We start from the raw sequence: 16,889 nt of genomic DNA, 5'->3' as shown, positions 1-16,889 counted from the left end.
TGTGTAATTGCACCGTAACAAAGTCAGCTTAAAATAGAGTGTAAAGTGAATTTTTTTTTCTTGTGCGCTAAATGTAAACTTAAAATGACTAGCTGAGCAATAATGCTTCAGCAGGTTCTGAGTCAATTCCTCCAGATAATGATGAGATTAGAGCTGTCAATCTCTCTTGACAGAAACGGTTAGACCTGTGAGCACCTGATGGACACAACAGAAGGATGGGGAGAGTTTTACAGCTTTGTATGTGAGAGTTTTGTCAATTTTGTGAGTTTAAAATCCCTTAAAATGCATTTCCAGGTCCAGGCTGAATGTATTCCTCAGCGACAGAATGCAGGAATAACGTTATTCTTTTCTTTCTGAGTAATCTCAGTTTCTGTCATATGGCACACAGTGCATAAAGAGTTATCACAGGGATATGATGAAAAAGCAAGCAAGCAAACACACACACACACACACACACACACACACACACACACACACACAGTGTTGGGGGTAACACATTACAAGTAACGCAAGTTAGGCGATCAGATTACTTTTTTCAAGTAACTAGTATAAAGTAATGCATTACCTTTAAATTTACAACAAAATATCCGAGTTACTTTATCAAATAAGTAACACAAGTTATACTTGTTTTCCCATGCATTGACTAACACCTCTCCTGTCCCCATGTTGAGAGAAATCAAGAGTAAGTGCAGCGGCGTTGTGTGCGCATGTGTAAACATGATGGTTATTGTAGTTCTAGGCTAATGTTAACATGCATTTACTCATCTCACTTGCACAAAAAAACTGTAAATGAGTAAAAACAATGAAAAAAAATGAGTAAAAACCATGAAATGCAAACTCAGAATATCATGCAAAGCTGCAATAACCTTATATGTTAAATTACATAAGTATATTTTATGTATTTAATCTCCAAAGTTTATTTTTCTTCTTCTCCATTCTGTCACCTGATGCAGTTTGGGTTCCTTGCCAGTGTCGCCTTTGGCTTGCTTAGTTGGGGACACAGACACCTACTATTCTACTATGAATACATATAGATGAAATGCACTAAATTAATAACTCATGATTTTTACAACAGAACTAAATCAACACTGCACTGACTCAATATAAACAATGACACAATTTTCTCCTAGAGCTGCTGTACATCCGATACAATCTTTGTTGCATAATTTTCCTATTATCACTGTAAAGCTGCTTTAAAACAATCTTTATTGTAAATATTGCTATATAAATAAAGGTGAAGTGACTATATTAACCAATGTCTTTGCTGCTGACCTTCGAAGATTCAGTTTAAACGTACTAAAAATAAGCAAAAATGACTTTAGATAAACCTCGTATTTCTGTTTATTTATTTATTTATTTATTTTTATTTTTTTTGTCTTTATTGCTGAAGTAAGTGTGTTGAACTTTCTTCTCCTGCATCATATTGTTCTTCAATCCAGAATGGCAGCACAGCTGAAAGGTTTGTTTGAGCTGTGCCCTCTACTATGCAGACGTGAATTTGCATTTCCTTCAGCATGAGGCTTATTAATTTCACTTTAGATATGAAATGGCCTTTACATTTTCCAAAAATGTAACTTTTTTGTTATTAAAAAACAAACAAGCAAGCCCAGCCCAGATGAGGAAAAGTATCACAAAGGTAACGTAATACATTACTTTCCTTAAAAAGTAACTAAGTAATGCAAGTAGTTACTTTTTTAGGGAGTAACGCAATATTGTAATGCATTACTTTTAAAAGTAACTTTTCCCAACACTGCACACACACGTACATGTTTTATGTGGACTATCATATAATGATTTTTAAACTGTACAAACTGTATATTCTATCTATGTAGCTGCAAAGTAAAAAAATACTGGTATTGCCATTCTCGTGGGGACAATTGTTCCCCATAACAGAATACCAGGACCACACACACACAGAGAGAGAGGGAGAGAGAGAGAGAGAGCGCCAGACAGGTAAAGGTTGATGTTTGCCAGCCTGCAGCACAGGTGCTCACCGCAGTGAATGCGCTGACGAGCGGACCGTAATAATGGGGTGGCGTGCGTGATCACACTAGGTGGTCCACATTAAATACAGCGGTGAGAGCTAAGCCTGACACAAACCCTGCAGCACAGCTCCACTGACCGCTCATTTAGCCCGCTGATAGATTCTTGTGCACTTCCAGATAATAAGGAGCTTGTGGGCTTGTGAGCTTCATCTCCTCTAAATTTATCATACGCTAGTCACATTACAGGCCTCTACCAGTGGAAGGGTCCCCTTTAATTGTGAACCGGCCCCCTCCCATGTAACAAATCACCTGTCAAAGCAGCATTTCTCAGACCAGTAGAGGAGGCACAGAGAGGGAGAGAGAGAGAGAGAGATTTCTCTAAAGAATGCTGCGACACTGGGCAAGACATGTCAAGCCATCCACCATGGTGTCAGTGGACACACCAGGTAGGCAAGGTGGCCTGTCAGATAGAAATATTCCCCAGGAAGGACTTATGGTATAATATCAGCATCAGCAGAGAGATAAGTTGATATAGAACAGTTATAGCATGTGCCACTAGATGGCAGTATTGGTCCAGAGAGCGCTGTGTCTGCACAGCCTGCAGTGACTAATCCACCATAATAGAATGTAAATTATTATTAGAAGAAAAAAAAAAATGCTGCTTTCCAATTTATTTCTTTTTTGCAGTAACTATCAGCTTCATAAGAAAACAAACAAACAAACAAACAAACAAAAAAACATAGCCAGCGGCTAGCAAATTTGTGAGAGGTCAGGGCATGAGTAAATATAAATTACTGCTTTATCAAATGCTAAATTGTTGGTGACTTTGTTAGTTATGAATGGATTTTTGTGGTTATTTATGAGACATACTTTACATGACTCTGAATTATATTATCACCCGCAGGCTCAGTCAATTTGTTTATCACATATTTTTATGTTCAATAAATTGAAGACAAATACTACATCTACTTTTGAGGTTGGTAAGATTTTCAAGCGTGAGTTTAAAATATTCTAACTGATCCCCCAGAGTGAGGTTTTTTAAAAATTATTATTATTATTTTTATTTTTTTAAGGCGACAGTTATTTTAGTTTCCATGGCGACGCGTCATTGTCACGTACGCTGACACAATAACACTGTAGCCTATGACAGATGGATCGCTATTATTTTGTTTTTCCTTTTTTATTTAAAATATTCACAAACTTGCTTACCATGTCATCTACTATCTGATTTTCCGATTCTCAAATATGTGTAAGTGAGTGTGTTTTGTCGTTTAAAAACCTTTATTAATGATCTTTATCTTGATCTATAACGCGAGTTGGTCGCCGCCATTTTGGTTTGCTCCGCAGTCCTGTCAGTCGGATTTACAGCATGTCAATTGACCCTTCGCAAAGACCCGCCCCCCTTAGTTACTGTTGCTTTGTCCGACAAACCGTGGCGCTGTCACGCCACTCACAGTGAAAAATACATTGCAGAGCAAAGAGGATACGGACAACACATCGACAGACAAGCAAGTAAGTGGCTGGTGAACTGGAAGAATAATAGAGTAAACTTTATAGTTACTTAACCTCATTAAGTGTGTCTGATATGAATAAATGTCGGCAAATTATATTTGAATGGATCGTTATTGCTGCTTCCCCTGATGTCTGCCATCAGTGTGTATTTTATAAAATATTGTTTTACTGGTGCTTATGCATATTTAAATGTCTGAAACCTTAAAAGAAACATTATGTGACTGAAAAGACTGCACAGCTGTGATATATGACAAGAGCTGAGCGCGTCCATCTTGCAGCCAAAGTGCGAAAGCACAGTTTGAATCTGGCAGTTATGTGACGTCGCTGAACATTCTAAATCCCATATGTGGGACCATACCACTCAAAGGGTTAAAATGTTTTTCAAAGTCTCATCTGCTCACCAAGGCTTCTGTCACACTTTCAAGGTGTGTGATTGTAGCAAACAAACAGATGAAGAGTCAGACGGATAAAAATCCAATACAAAGTTTAATCCAAAGAGGCAAAGTAATCCAACAATGTCAGAGAAACACACCATAATGTAAACGTGACCAGACAAAGAGCTCCCTCTCAATCAGCTCTCTAGTTCAGAGTTGGCCACATACATTTACGATATACTGATTCACAACCTAGGAAGCTAGGGAGCTGATTGAGACGCAGGGTAAGTGAACAGGAACTTAAATACACATTGGTGATGAGCTACGTACATGACAAACAGCTGTGATGAAAGTTAGTGTCCATGGAAACAGATTAGTGGTGGGAAAAAAGAAACACAGGAACTGAAGAAATACAAACTTAACGTCCAGAGAATAAAACTAAACTGAACATAATGGTGACACATTGCCTCCCTCCGGCAAAGCACAACCTTGCGTCGTAACTGATGGAGGTGGCTTAGGAGGTGAACGAAGGAGTGGGGAAGAGATGGTAACAGGGGATGTCAAAGAGATGGTAGTCAGTCTGAGGAGGGGTGACCGAGGAACAACAACGAAACCCAAAGATGTAGAATGTCTGATGACACAGACCCAGAGCTTCCCACATTCCACAGTGGAGTCAAGGGAGGGAGGAGCCGAGATGTAGATGGTGTGGCTGTCAACATCTGGGGGCTGACCGATAGAGATGAGGCCGATGGATCCATAGGCACAGACGGAGGGTGATGGAGCTGAGCGCAGGTTCTGGAGACCTGGGAGCAGTTGTGACGAGCGTCAGAGGTGGAACCAGAGCACCTGAATAGAGGGTATGCACGTGACATCACCGTCGACCGTTACGACTGCGGTTACGCCCACTGAGTGGCACAAAGACAGTCAGGCAGCATTGGTTATTAGCGTGAATGCAGCGAAAAACGCACAAAACTTATCCAAAACGGGAATGAGCTTTGCGATTGACTGTACAAATACACTGCGTTCCAAATTATTATGCAATTGACATATCAGTAAGATTTCTGTACAATAAACATTCAGATTTTAGTTTTTCTAAGAAAATGTTTGTTTGTTTATTTATCCATGTCTTATTAGATAACAGGTATCAATCTCAGACAAAATAATTTGCCAGATCTATGGAAACCCTACTTAGAGGTTGTTCCACATTATTAAGCAAGTCACAGTTCTCATGCAATATGGGGAGGAAGAAAGATCTTTCTGAAGATGAAAAGCATGAAATGGTGCAATGTTGTGCAAAAGGCATGAAAACAACTAATATTGTGTGAAACTGAATGGAGATTATCGAATTATCATAAGATTTGTGAGTGATTTAGAGCACAGCAGAACTCGGTCAGATAAAGGCTTATTAATGAAAGTTCCTATCAAAAAAAATAATTGTATTAAAAGGGCAGCTATAAAAAAGCCAGTGTTGAGCAGCAAACAGGTATTTGAAGCTGCTGGTGTCTCTGGAGTCTCAAGAAGCTCTCCATGCAGGTTGTGGCAGTTGTGCGTAAAGATGCATTTTAGACACCACTAACCAAACCTAACAAAGAGAAACATTTACAGTGGCTGTAGAAATACATTTTCAAACAGTTTTATTGCTGTGGTGTTTTTTTTGCAGCATGGGATAGTGCATAGTGCATTGTACAATAGTGCATTGTACTATGCACTATCCTCCTTTTTATATCATAGCTGAAAATGGCCAGTTATAAACTCCATATATCTTGCAAAAGTCATTTTAATACCCTCCATCTCACTTCCCAGTATTCCAGCCCAAATCATCACCCACCAGCTCCTTGCTGACGTCGCAGTCTTGTTGGAACGTGGTGGCCATTCACCAACCATCCAGAAATCCATCCATTTAGACCATCCATTGTAGTACGGCATTAGTCAGTGAATAAAACTATTTAAAAATGAGTCTTCATGTATTTCTAAACCCACTGTAAATGTTTCTCTTTGTGAGGTTTGGTTTAGGGTGGCTGAAATGCATCTTTACGCACAACTGCCAGCCTGCATGGAGAGCTTCTTGAGACTCCCGAGACACCAGCAGCTTCAGATACCTGTTTGCTGCTCAACACTGGCTTTTTTATAGCTGCCCTTTTAATACAATTATTTTTTTTGATAGGAACTTTCATTAATAAGCCTTTATCTGACCGAGTTCTGCTGTGCTCTAAATCACTCACAAATCTTATGATAATTCGATAATCTCCATTCAGTTCTCACACAATATTAGTTGTTTTCATGCCTTTTGCACAACATTGCACCATTTCATGCTTTTCATCTTCAGAAAGATTTTTCTTCCTCCTCATATTGCATGAGAACTGTGACTTGCTTAATAATGTGGAACAACCTCTAAGTAGGGTTTCCATAGATCTGGAAAATTATTTTGTCTGAGATTGATACCAGTTATCTAAAAAGACATGGATAAATAAACGAACAAACATTTTCTTAGAAAAACTAAAATCTGAATGTTTATTGTACAGAAATCTTACTGATTTGTCTCTTGCATAATAATTTGGAACGCAGTGTAGCTTTGACACAAAATCTGAGGTATATATTTAAGGAGTGCTGAAAGCTACAGAAAAAAGAAGCAAATGGATCACTGCAATTCACAGAAACAGCTGGACTCCAGGCAGAGAAACATGGATTTGCAGTTATCATTTTGTGTCAAAATGTTGGATTTTGAGGTAAAGTCATGTGTTTAGTGATTACTCAGATTTAAACGTAATATTTTATATAACTACAATATAGGTAACAGGCAGATTTGCTTTATGTATTTCCCCGGCGTCGAAATCAGGCACATATAACTGATGAATCAGAGTCCTTAAAGTTCTTCGTAAGCAATAAAGATTCAAATACCAGATGGGATAGGATGAGAATTGACAAGTCCCTATTGAAGTTAATCAGCCAGTCTTTTGTCTTTGTTCCCTCAGCCGCTGGTGTCACAGGATCACTCCCCTGGTCAGATTCATGTTGGGGTTCCACGTCCGGCACGATGGTGAGTCCTGTCCTCTCTTTCTTGGGCTCTGGCTCACTCGTTGCAGTGGGTTGACCCTCAACATCTGCAGGGGGCACACGCGATTCCTCCATGGTCGTATTAGATGAAACGGGCTCTGGTTCGGGACTATTGTTCAAAGGACTATTGCATCACACACTGTACCAATGCTTGTATACCAAAATGACAATACCACATGATTGATGACGTTTGAAGCTTCGAACGTCATGCGGTATCGGAAAGTCGGGACAGCTGGATTGAAAAAAAATTCCACTTCATCTGATGCATGAAAGGAAAATGCATTTAATCATGTTTTATTGCTGGGGTCATTGCAGGCTACACATGACACAAGTTGTGGTCTCATTGTCACACATTAATTTAGATGAGATTAGATTAGATCAGATTAGATAGATCTGTATTGATCCAAGACAAGAGTGATTCCATATGTCACAGACTTCCGACACTTTGTTTGGTCACATGATTTTTAAAACTGTAGATCTGCTCCGCAATGATTTGTTAGATGGAGGAGAATGGTTTATGGTGGAGAGAACAAGTCTGACCACCAGATGTCGCTAATGCGCACTGTGTTAAAAGCTACGAGTAAAGGCTGATTTATACTTCTTCGTCGAGTGTACGCCGTAGGCTGTTTGTACCACGCATAGCATATGACGTAGCCTGACGTGCACCTCTTAAAAAACGCAACCGTGTCAATTCTACGCGGACCGCAAGCACTCTGATTGGTCTGCTAGAACCCCTCCCTCGGGTCAAAAAACTGGCGTGGAGCAATAGGAGAAGAGTGAGCTTTTTCAACTTCCATATGAATGAAAATACACTCTGTTTCAGGGAACACATACAGTCAAACTGCAACAAAAGTCATTACCTATTTGCTGCTTCTCTGCCATTTCTGTTTGTAAGCTTCTCTGACAACGTACATGACAAGCTGCTGCTTCTTCAGCTTTTGCCTTGATCATCAACATGACCGCGTACACTGCCTCCTAGTGGTCTGCATGCACGTCAACACGGGCAACAACGCAGAAGTATAAATGAAGACAGACGCATAGCCTACGGCGCAGAGGCTCCAGCGTAGGTCCGACGCAGAAGTATAAATCAGCCTTAATGAACCATTTTCGGCACAATTTGATGAAAGCCTCAAATGCTTCAGAAAGGTCCTCAGTTTCCCATCACTACTTTCAGGGTGTGTGCGTAGCAAACAAACAAGAGTCAGACAGATAAAACTCAAATACGAAGTTTAATTCAAAAGGAAAAAAATATCCTACAAAGGCAGAGAACCATAACATAAACATGACCAGACACAGACTGAGTGAAAAGCAGGAACTTAAATACACATTGGTGATGAGCTAAATGACAAACAGCTGTGATGATAGTTAGTGTCCATGGAAACAGATTAGTGGCGGGAAAATCAAACAAAGGAACACAGAAACTGAAGAATTACAAACTAGTCCATGAATAAAACTAAACTGAACATAATAGTGACAGCTGCATTTATTTGATCAAAAATACAGTAAAACAAGTAATATTAAGAAATATTATTCTAATTTAAAATGTTATTTTTTATGTAAATATAAATGCAGTTTATTCCTATGATGGCAAAGCTGAATTTTCAGCATCATTACTCCAGCCATCAGTGTCATGAGATCCTTCAGAAATCATTCTAATATGCTGATTTGCTGCTCAAGAATTGTTTATTATTATTATCAATGTTTAAAACAGTTGTGCTGCTTCATATTTTTCTGGAAACCACTATTCTTTGATGAATAGATGAACAGCATTTACTTAAGACAGAAATAATTTTTAACATTATAAATATATTTTCTGTCACTTTTGATTAATTTAATGTGTCCTTGCTGAGAGAAAAAAAAAAAAAAAAAAAACTTACTGACCTCAAACTTTTGAATGTTAGTGTTTATGTACAATCCAGTGATGCAATATCTAAAAGAAACAACTTTTCCAAATGTGGTTAGAGCAGATTTCTGGAGGCCAAATAGTTTTCAGAGGCACATTTTTCCCACATTTGGAGACGTCCCATCTACTTCCAGCATGGGGGGCTACATAGCCAATTTACAGAGTAACATGAACAGGGACAAGAAAATCATTACCACAAGATTCATATCGATAGCTGTTTCTTTAATGCTCAGAGACCAAAGTTTAGCCTTAAAGTCCTGCAGCAAAAGACTCAAGGATAGATCAATGTCAACAAACCAGGACTGGCAGTCCGACCCTCTCAACGAGCAGAGCTTCAGGCATGAAAGTCATATTGTGATGTCTGGCTGGTATGGTTTCATTTCATGAATTCTTTAATGTGCTAAGTCCAAATGGTCCCAAATGTCCCCTATTGCTTGGCAGTCTAAAATAATTGAGGAGTTTTCCATCAGGTTTCTCTCAAAATTACATCCTCTCTTTCTGGGCTCTTATGGCTTTCAGGCCAAAAAGCTCGGGTCCTATGATGGAGCTGCGTATGACCGTAATCTACAGATGTAGAGGAAAATGGCCCCCCGGAGAAAACAGCCCCTACCTTCGACATAATTTCTCCTGCTGTCCAATCACCATGCTCATAGATCAATATTACAACCTAACAGAATGAGAAAGTAGAAAAAGTCAACGTGTTAAATGTGTGCTAAAAGAAAGCTGTCTTTAGGCCGGTGTTGAAGTTTGTTTGGGTTCATAATCTGATCTAAAGATACAAATGCTGGAATAAAGTTACACAGCAAATGTTGAGCAAAAAAATTCCCATTAAGTTATGAAAATGTTATTTCTGAACATTCTCAGTAGGGGTGTGCAGCGGAGCTAATATCTGTAACAATCTCAAAGTTATTTGTATCAGCGGGGCTTTAACCCTGTTTTAAATGTAATTTTGTTCCCTATATATTTTTCATTTAACAAATATGCCTTGTATAGCTCATTACATAATTATTTTTATTAGAATTAGAAAGATTATTGAAACATCTAATTAAAACAATAATACTAAATCTTAAATAAAAGAGGAAAACATTTTTATTATTATTATTTTTTTTTTTAATTTCCAGAGAAACTTTATGTAAAGAGTTACTGTATCTTAGGACAATCCTCCATAATGTCAAATAAGAGGACTGTACCTGTATAAAATAGATGATTAGAGATCATGGAAGTTGAACTAAAATATTCCGTGATTGAAAATTGCTAAAACATCTTTTACTATGCAACAAATGCAAATCTGAACAAATTATAAAGAATGCACACATTGAAATACTCATGAGGTTTGTGAAGTTGAATTGCCAGAAATTACTGTACTGTATACTGAATATTCATCTTGTACTCCCAGCATTACAATCACAGTGACTATATACTTCTCATAGACTTGTGTGATGGATGTGGTGGTTGGCAGTGGGTCTTCTGTATCTATCCTGCCCTACAGCACTTATGCATGCCATTTCAGTAACGTTCTGCTGTCGCAACCCACAGCCAAGCTTGTGATGTATTCAAAAGCCCAAATTCCAAAGGGTGGATGTTTGTCAGAGAATGTTTCCCTACATGACCACTCAGTTCCTGCTACGTTTTTCATTGTGGACAAAGGGACACCACTCATGGCAAGGGACCTAATGTCTGCACTGCATGTGAGGAAGTCCTGCCTCCTAATGCCCTTCCTGTGCTTGCTTCTCCTATGCCAGTCTTTCAGTGCACTGTTGCTGAGTCAGCTGAGTTTGGATTTGCTAAAAACTTTATACACCGCATAAAGCTGGATAAAACTGTCGCACTGTGTGGCAAAAACTTTGCCGCCTGCCACTCTTTGTTCGTAGTGCTATGTAAGACGAATTCAATCGCAAGCAGCTGGTGTGATAGAAGGCATGAATGTCTCTGCATGTTTGTCACCAACTGTTGTCACAATAGAACATAGATAACATAACGAATGTTTTAACAACAGAGAAATTTTACAATTTTATGCAACAAAATTAGCTAATTTCAAATTTGATGCCTGCTATGCCTGCATGTTTACCATGGTGTAGCATCTCCTCTACTTTTCAAAACAGTGTGAAGACACCTGGGCATCGAGGTTATGAGTTTCTGGAGTTTTGGTCTTGGTCCCATTTTGGTCCCATTTTTGCCTGATATAGGTTTCCATCTGCTGAAGAGTTTGTGGCTGTATTTGATGTATTTTTCTCTATAGGTGAAAGATCTGGACTGCAGGCAGGCCAATCAGCACCCAAACTCTTTTACGACAAAGCCATGACAAAGCCATTTGATTGGTAACCCTGTTGTCATGTGCAGGAGAGGCAAAGGCAAAGAAGGGGTGAGGTGGATATAATAACAGTCATCATAACTTTAATTTCTTTTTTAATAACCTGTTGACAAGAACAAAGAAGGCAGTCCAACATGAAAACAGTCCACTGGAGAAAAACAACATAACAGCTTTACCAAAGCAGATAATACTGATAATACTGGACAGTAAGTAAGGGCTTAAATATACAGGAGATAATAACTGAACAAGAAACAGGTGCACAAAGCAATCAGTTACCATGACAACAAAGGGCATAGTCAGTAACCTAGGAAACAGAAACAAAGCACAAGAACCAAACGGAAGCAGAAAAGCAAATAAACAGCCCACAGAACAGAATTTAAACCTTACACCTATAGTGTATAGTGTTAATTAGTTTAAATAATTAAAAGATGTTCATCAGTATGCAACTTTATTTTTTTATAAATAATTATGAAAGGGGTGCCCTTTTTTCTCTTAAGCACTGCCTCCCAAATTGTCTGTGCATGGCCCTGAATATAGTAGTTTGTTATTAAATATTAAATTATTAATTAAATCATTACACAAACCTTAGGTAAAATATTCTTAATTAGTTTAATCTATTTTATCAACCCTTTTCCATACTGAATAAATTAAACTGAAATATTATTAACTATTTCTCTTGCTCTGGATTTTGAATCGGTTGTTTTCTCTGAGCTTGTTGCAATATGTGCAACAATTATTAGAAATCACCTTATGGAACGGCCTTAATGTCAGTGCTTTAACATGCTGCCGATGTAGGCAGCTCATTATGTTTTGGAACGGAGCCCACAGTGTAAAAGTTTCACAAAGAATCTGTAAATCAATGAAGGATCTTTTATTTGTGCACATAAAACAATGTGGAATTTACAGTTTGAATTTAAATCCACAGTATCTTTTATTTTATGACAAAAGGTTCACAAGTCACAAGATTACATATTTGGCAGAATATTGGCTTCCTTTGAAAACCAAATACATTAAAAAAACAAAAAAACAAAACAAGGTAGGTCTCCCATCATATTCCAGAATAACTAATCATGACAATGACAAACATAATGGGTTTAAAACAAATAATCATGGCCACGTTCCTCATCATTGATGGAAAAAGAAACAGCTGAATGTAAATCACAGTGGAGCCCAGTCGCGTATGTGTGTGTGTGTGTGTGTGTGTGTGTGTATGAACGGTTTTTCAGGCCCTGCTATGAAGTTATTCGTGGCCTATGTGTTCTGGAGGACAGGATGAATGAGCCAGACAGCCACGATGCCCACAAGGGCTGAGAGATGGTGTTATTTTCAAGACGAATGGGCATCAGAGCTTTTAGGTACACAACAGAAATCCAATGAAAGGGAACATCGCATCATTTGATGAGGCATTCGGGGCGTCCCTGGGGAAATCGAGCCCCATGGCTATATGACAAATGTGTGTGAGCTGCAGTGATTTTAGAGTGACGCACATCGCCTGCGGTCCTGCACTCTTCGTCCTTGAAGATGGCTTTTCTGAAGTCCACTACTTCACTATTACTCCGCTTTACCCACATTTTGAGGTATGCAGCATTTAGGAACTGACATCATACAGCATGTGTCTATTATGTTTTCTTCAATCGCAAATTATTCTGTGATAGTATAATGCACCGTGATTATGTGAAGATTAGTGCTGAATGTCAACAAGTGCATTGCCGTCTACATATCTATAGGTAATAATTTCCCTGTTTATCCCAGGCCAGCAGAACTGTGGTTGTTCATTTTATCTGTAACACTTTACAAAAATGTAAATTGCATATTTTACAATAAAACACTTTACATTTTTACTAATCTCAGTTAAATGTAAATTAGGTAACACTTTACAATAAGGTTCATTAGTTAAACATTAGTTCATGTATTAACTAACATGGGACCTTATTGTAAAGTATTACCGTTTTATCTTGAGGAAACCTCCATGTTTGAATCATGTAAGAAGTTTCAGAAGCCACACATGTCCTGTACTCAATAAACCTCAACACTTTAAATTCTCACTCTCTTGAGTTGTTTTGCAGTTCGGTCCAGTGCACTGCTGCATCTTACAGTGTCAGTCTATTTCATTTCTGAAGCAGGTTTTCGACCATTTACGAGAGACTGACACCACATCCATTTTAACTGACAGCCAGCAAATAGCCCTCCAGTCTCCATTTACTTCCACTGGGACGTCAACTGAAAATAGCAGCACAGCCTCAATGCTGGACTTTCTTTTGGCTGAAGTTTGAATAATGCTTGTTTAAATGAGTTTACCCTTATGTTTGAAACTCAGAAAGTTTTACCAGTACAACCAGAATCTCTGCAGTGTTAAATGGTGCATTATGGATGAAGGCTGGGAAATTTTCACAACTGTGCTTTCTGAGATGTCTGTGTCAGCTCTGATAGTTTGTTGATCTGAAAATCAAATGCACTGTTTTTTATGAGACTAAGGGAAGCAATATGGCCAACATTCTAGCCTTGGTTGGTTCATATCAAATGTATAGACCTTTTTAGTGAGAGCTTGCATGATATTCAATGCTTTTCCTGAAGGACAGTAATGGCACTTTCTTTCTTTCTTTTTTTTTTTTTTTTTTTTTTTGGCCTCTTTGTCCTGAACACTCTGCTGGTTCTCCCTTTCATCTGCATAGCACTGTCATGAATATGAAAATGCTTCAGTGTTTTTATGGTTTGCAATTTAATATATAACTGCATGTGGCATATATAAATGTACAACCATGCATACTTTCATAATAAAGTATTGTCTTTAATATCAAAGAATGACCTTAACGTACAGTCCTTCTCAAAACATATGCAGTACACTGATGAGATTACCATTCGGCAGGCTTGTCAGGATTTACTTAGACTTCCATTATGAAGAGCATCTGCTGAAGTCTTTGCAGAGCCCTGGTGGCTCAGAAATCCAACTTTACAGTGAGCAGGTGTCAGAATTTTAAACAGATTGTCTTTTTGTTCATTTTTCTTAGCACATTCCCTTTAATTCCAGGAAAATTCTGTCACCTCTGCCTGTGTCCTGCCCCTCATTTGAAATAAACCAAATCCTGTGTCTATTTGAATGCATAGCACTGATTCAACCCCAGGTGAAAAAAAAGTACATTTCTATAACGTACTTAAAGTGCTCTATTTTTGCACACTAATTTTGTTCTTAATATACTAAAAAATCTTCTTTAGTAGTTCTTAAGATAATCTTAAGAACATCTAAGTCTACTCAACTGTGCTATTTTGAGACACCACGAAATATTAACTAAAATGTGCTTTTAATATACTATATCTGTTATACAGTACATAAGTATACTATAAGTGGTAACTAAATAAATTTTCTAAATACAGAGATAGTATGTTAATTGCAAATTTCATGGTGTCTCAAAATAGCACACTTGAGTACACTTAGATGTTCTTAAGCTTATCTTAAGAAGTACTAAAGAAGATGTTTTAGTATATTAAGTACAAAAAGAGATCAAAATTTAAATTATTCAGATCCTCCCTTGAAAATGTTGCCTATGGAAATGATGACACCCGTAGTCCCATTTCCATAGTATGGAGAGAAAAAGACGGCTGTGTCATTCTACTTTTATATTCACATGGAAGAAAGGAAGTCATAAAGATTAACATTTACTTTATGCATTTAGCAGACACTTTTATCCAAAGTGACTTACAAAAGAGGTACAAAAGCAGTTTGTCTAAGAGCCAACAATATTCCCTACTAGATTAGGGAAGAAGCTAGAGAAAAAAAATCAAGGTGAGTAAATTACAGAAATCGTGTTCAGTTTCATACAGGAATTAATGTAAACTGTTCAAGAAAAAGTTTTGAAAATCTCACATATGCAACTTAACAGACATGGTAATGGATTTTTTTTATTAAACCAATATCTCCTACAAGGCCTGCATTGGTCCACTGTGGTCCATCTTTATGAAGTATCAGGCAAAATGATCGGACACTGTTCAACTGGACAATAACTCAAAAAGCATTCATAATTCATTCTGACTCCTGCATCTAAGATTAACAACTAAAAGGTTATAAATCTTGTTGCAATACTCAAACAAGTAGGCCTATTTCAAAAACAACTGGAGCGAAGCATGTAGTGTGCTGCAGGACAAGCATTGCTGTCCACTCATTACAAGGGCATGAATAAGCTTTTTTCTTGTGCTTAGTGCTTCAATCATTGTCAAATAAAACCTAAATGTAAGCACTCATTTCAAACACAAGCATATGAGAGTGTGTGGAATATTTCTTACTTTAATGGCAATTTGATCAAATCTGGTGCATCGGTACAGCTGAGTTCTCTGAGAGGGAAATTGGATCGGTCTGTGTGAGGTATGCTGCGTGGATGACGTGCGTGATTCCATTTGCACTTACAGCATCGGGAAATACTTCCATCTATCATCGCGTAAAACAATAAAGCCTGCCAAAGCCAACACACTGGCTCATAGATCATATCCCGACTGTCACCGAACCTGGCAGGATCGTGTTCCGCTCTCAGCAATCGTCCAAATATTTGCATTTCTACATAAGCACCTAGTTTTAAAATAAATGTGTTGTAATTGTTTTCACAGAGTCTCCTTTTGTTCTCAGTACTGCTGGACTGCAATAACCTTGATTTACAAGACACATTTGTGGAGCTGATATTTGAAAACCATAGATTTTACACAGCCTTCTGTTTATTGGGATATTAACGGCAACACTCATCTACAGTCGTGTGGTTATTTATCATAATCAGGAACTGAATGCACAACAGGTCAAAAGGAAGAAGGTGGACATGGAGCTGGTCGTTATCAAGTGAGAATATCAGACATAAAGCAATAGTTCACCCAAAAATGAAAACTGACTCATCATTTATTGGCCCTCATTTGGTTCCAAACCTCTATGACTGTGAGAGATTTTCAACTGAATGTTGATGCCTTTTTTGCTTTCTTCAAAACAATAAAAGCAGACAGTGACCAGTGGCTATCAAGATCTAAAAATCATTATCAAATTATCATTAAAAATAGTTTTATAGTGCTTCTTGTCCATTTTGGAGCTTGACAGCTCCTGATCACTGTCTTCTTTATATGGAAATGAGCTGCTTGGACATTCTACAGAATAACTCCTTTTTGTTTTACAGGGTTTGGGACAACATGAGGAAGAGTAAATGATGCTATTCTTGAGATGAAAGTCTATAAGAGAGAGAACACATTCATTTTTGTTCCCATTACCTCTATATATGAGCAACAGTTCTTTTTTACAATTTTGTTTGTTAACATTACAGACTCAACAATGCCTTATACAAGCATTAGATGGCAGTACTTCACAATACAGATGCCAATATGTTACTGTTCCAGCCACAAACATTATATCACTGCATGTTTCCTTTATTACTGTGAAGCTGCATTAAGACAATCTGTATAGCGCTATAGAAATAAATGTGACTTGAACACCATAAGCTAATGCTGTACTGTTTAAAAGTTTGGGCTTAGTAAGAAAATCAAAAATTGTGAATTATTACAATTTAAAATAATAACGTTTTTTTTATTTTTTTATTGTAAAGCTGAATCAGCATCATTCACAGTCTTCAGTGTCACATGATCCTTCAGAAATCATTCTAATTTGCTGCTCAAGAAACATTTCCTTTCATTTTTGCTGCTCAAGAAACATTATTATCAATGTAAATAAAAAAAGTTCAAAAGAACTTGTAACATCATAAATGTCTTCACTGTCACTTTTGATCAAA

At 37.7% G+C, this 16,889-nt stretch overlaps 1 long non-coding RNA gene across 2 annotated transcripts; it reads left to right on the top strand.

The window, feature by feature from the left end:
• The first annotated feature begins 3,463 nt into the window (after positions 1-3,463).
• On the top strand, positions 3,464-13,924 carry LOC125264329. 2 transcript variants are annotated; one of them, XR_007184066.1, is made up of 4 exons: positions 3,464-3,497; positions 6,844-6,908; positions 11,068-12,716; positions 13,260-13,924. It is a non-coding gene; the product is annotated as an uncharacterized LOC125264329 (long non-coding RNA). The 2 variants fall into 2 exon arrangements; XR_007184067.1 differs by lacking the exon at positions 3,464-3,497 and adding an exon at positions 4,131-4,728.
• The last annotated feature ends 2,965 nt before the right edge of the window (positions 13,925-16,889 follow it).

This window comes from Megalobrama amblycephala, linkage group LG3 (genome assembly GCF_018812025.1).
Source record: "Megalobrama amblycephala isolate DHTTF-2021 linkage group LG3, ASM1881202v1, whole genome shotgun sequence".
Lineage (NCBI taxonomy): Eukaryota > Metazoa > Chordata > Actinopteri > Cypriniformes > Xenocyprididae > Megalobrama > Megalobrama amblycephala.
The sequence above is the reverse complement of the archived record's forward strand: the minus strand, read 5'-3'. Positions and strand labels throughout refer to the sequence as shown.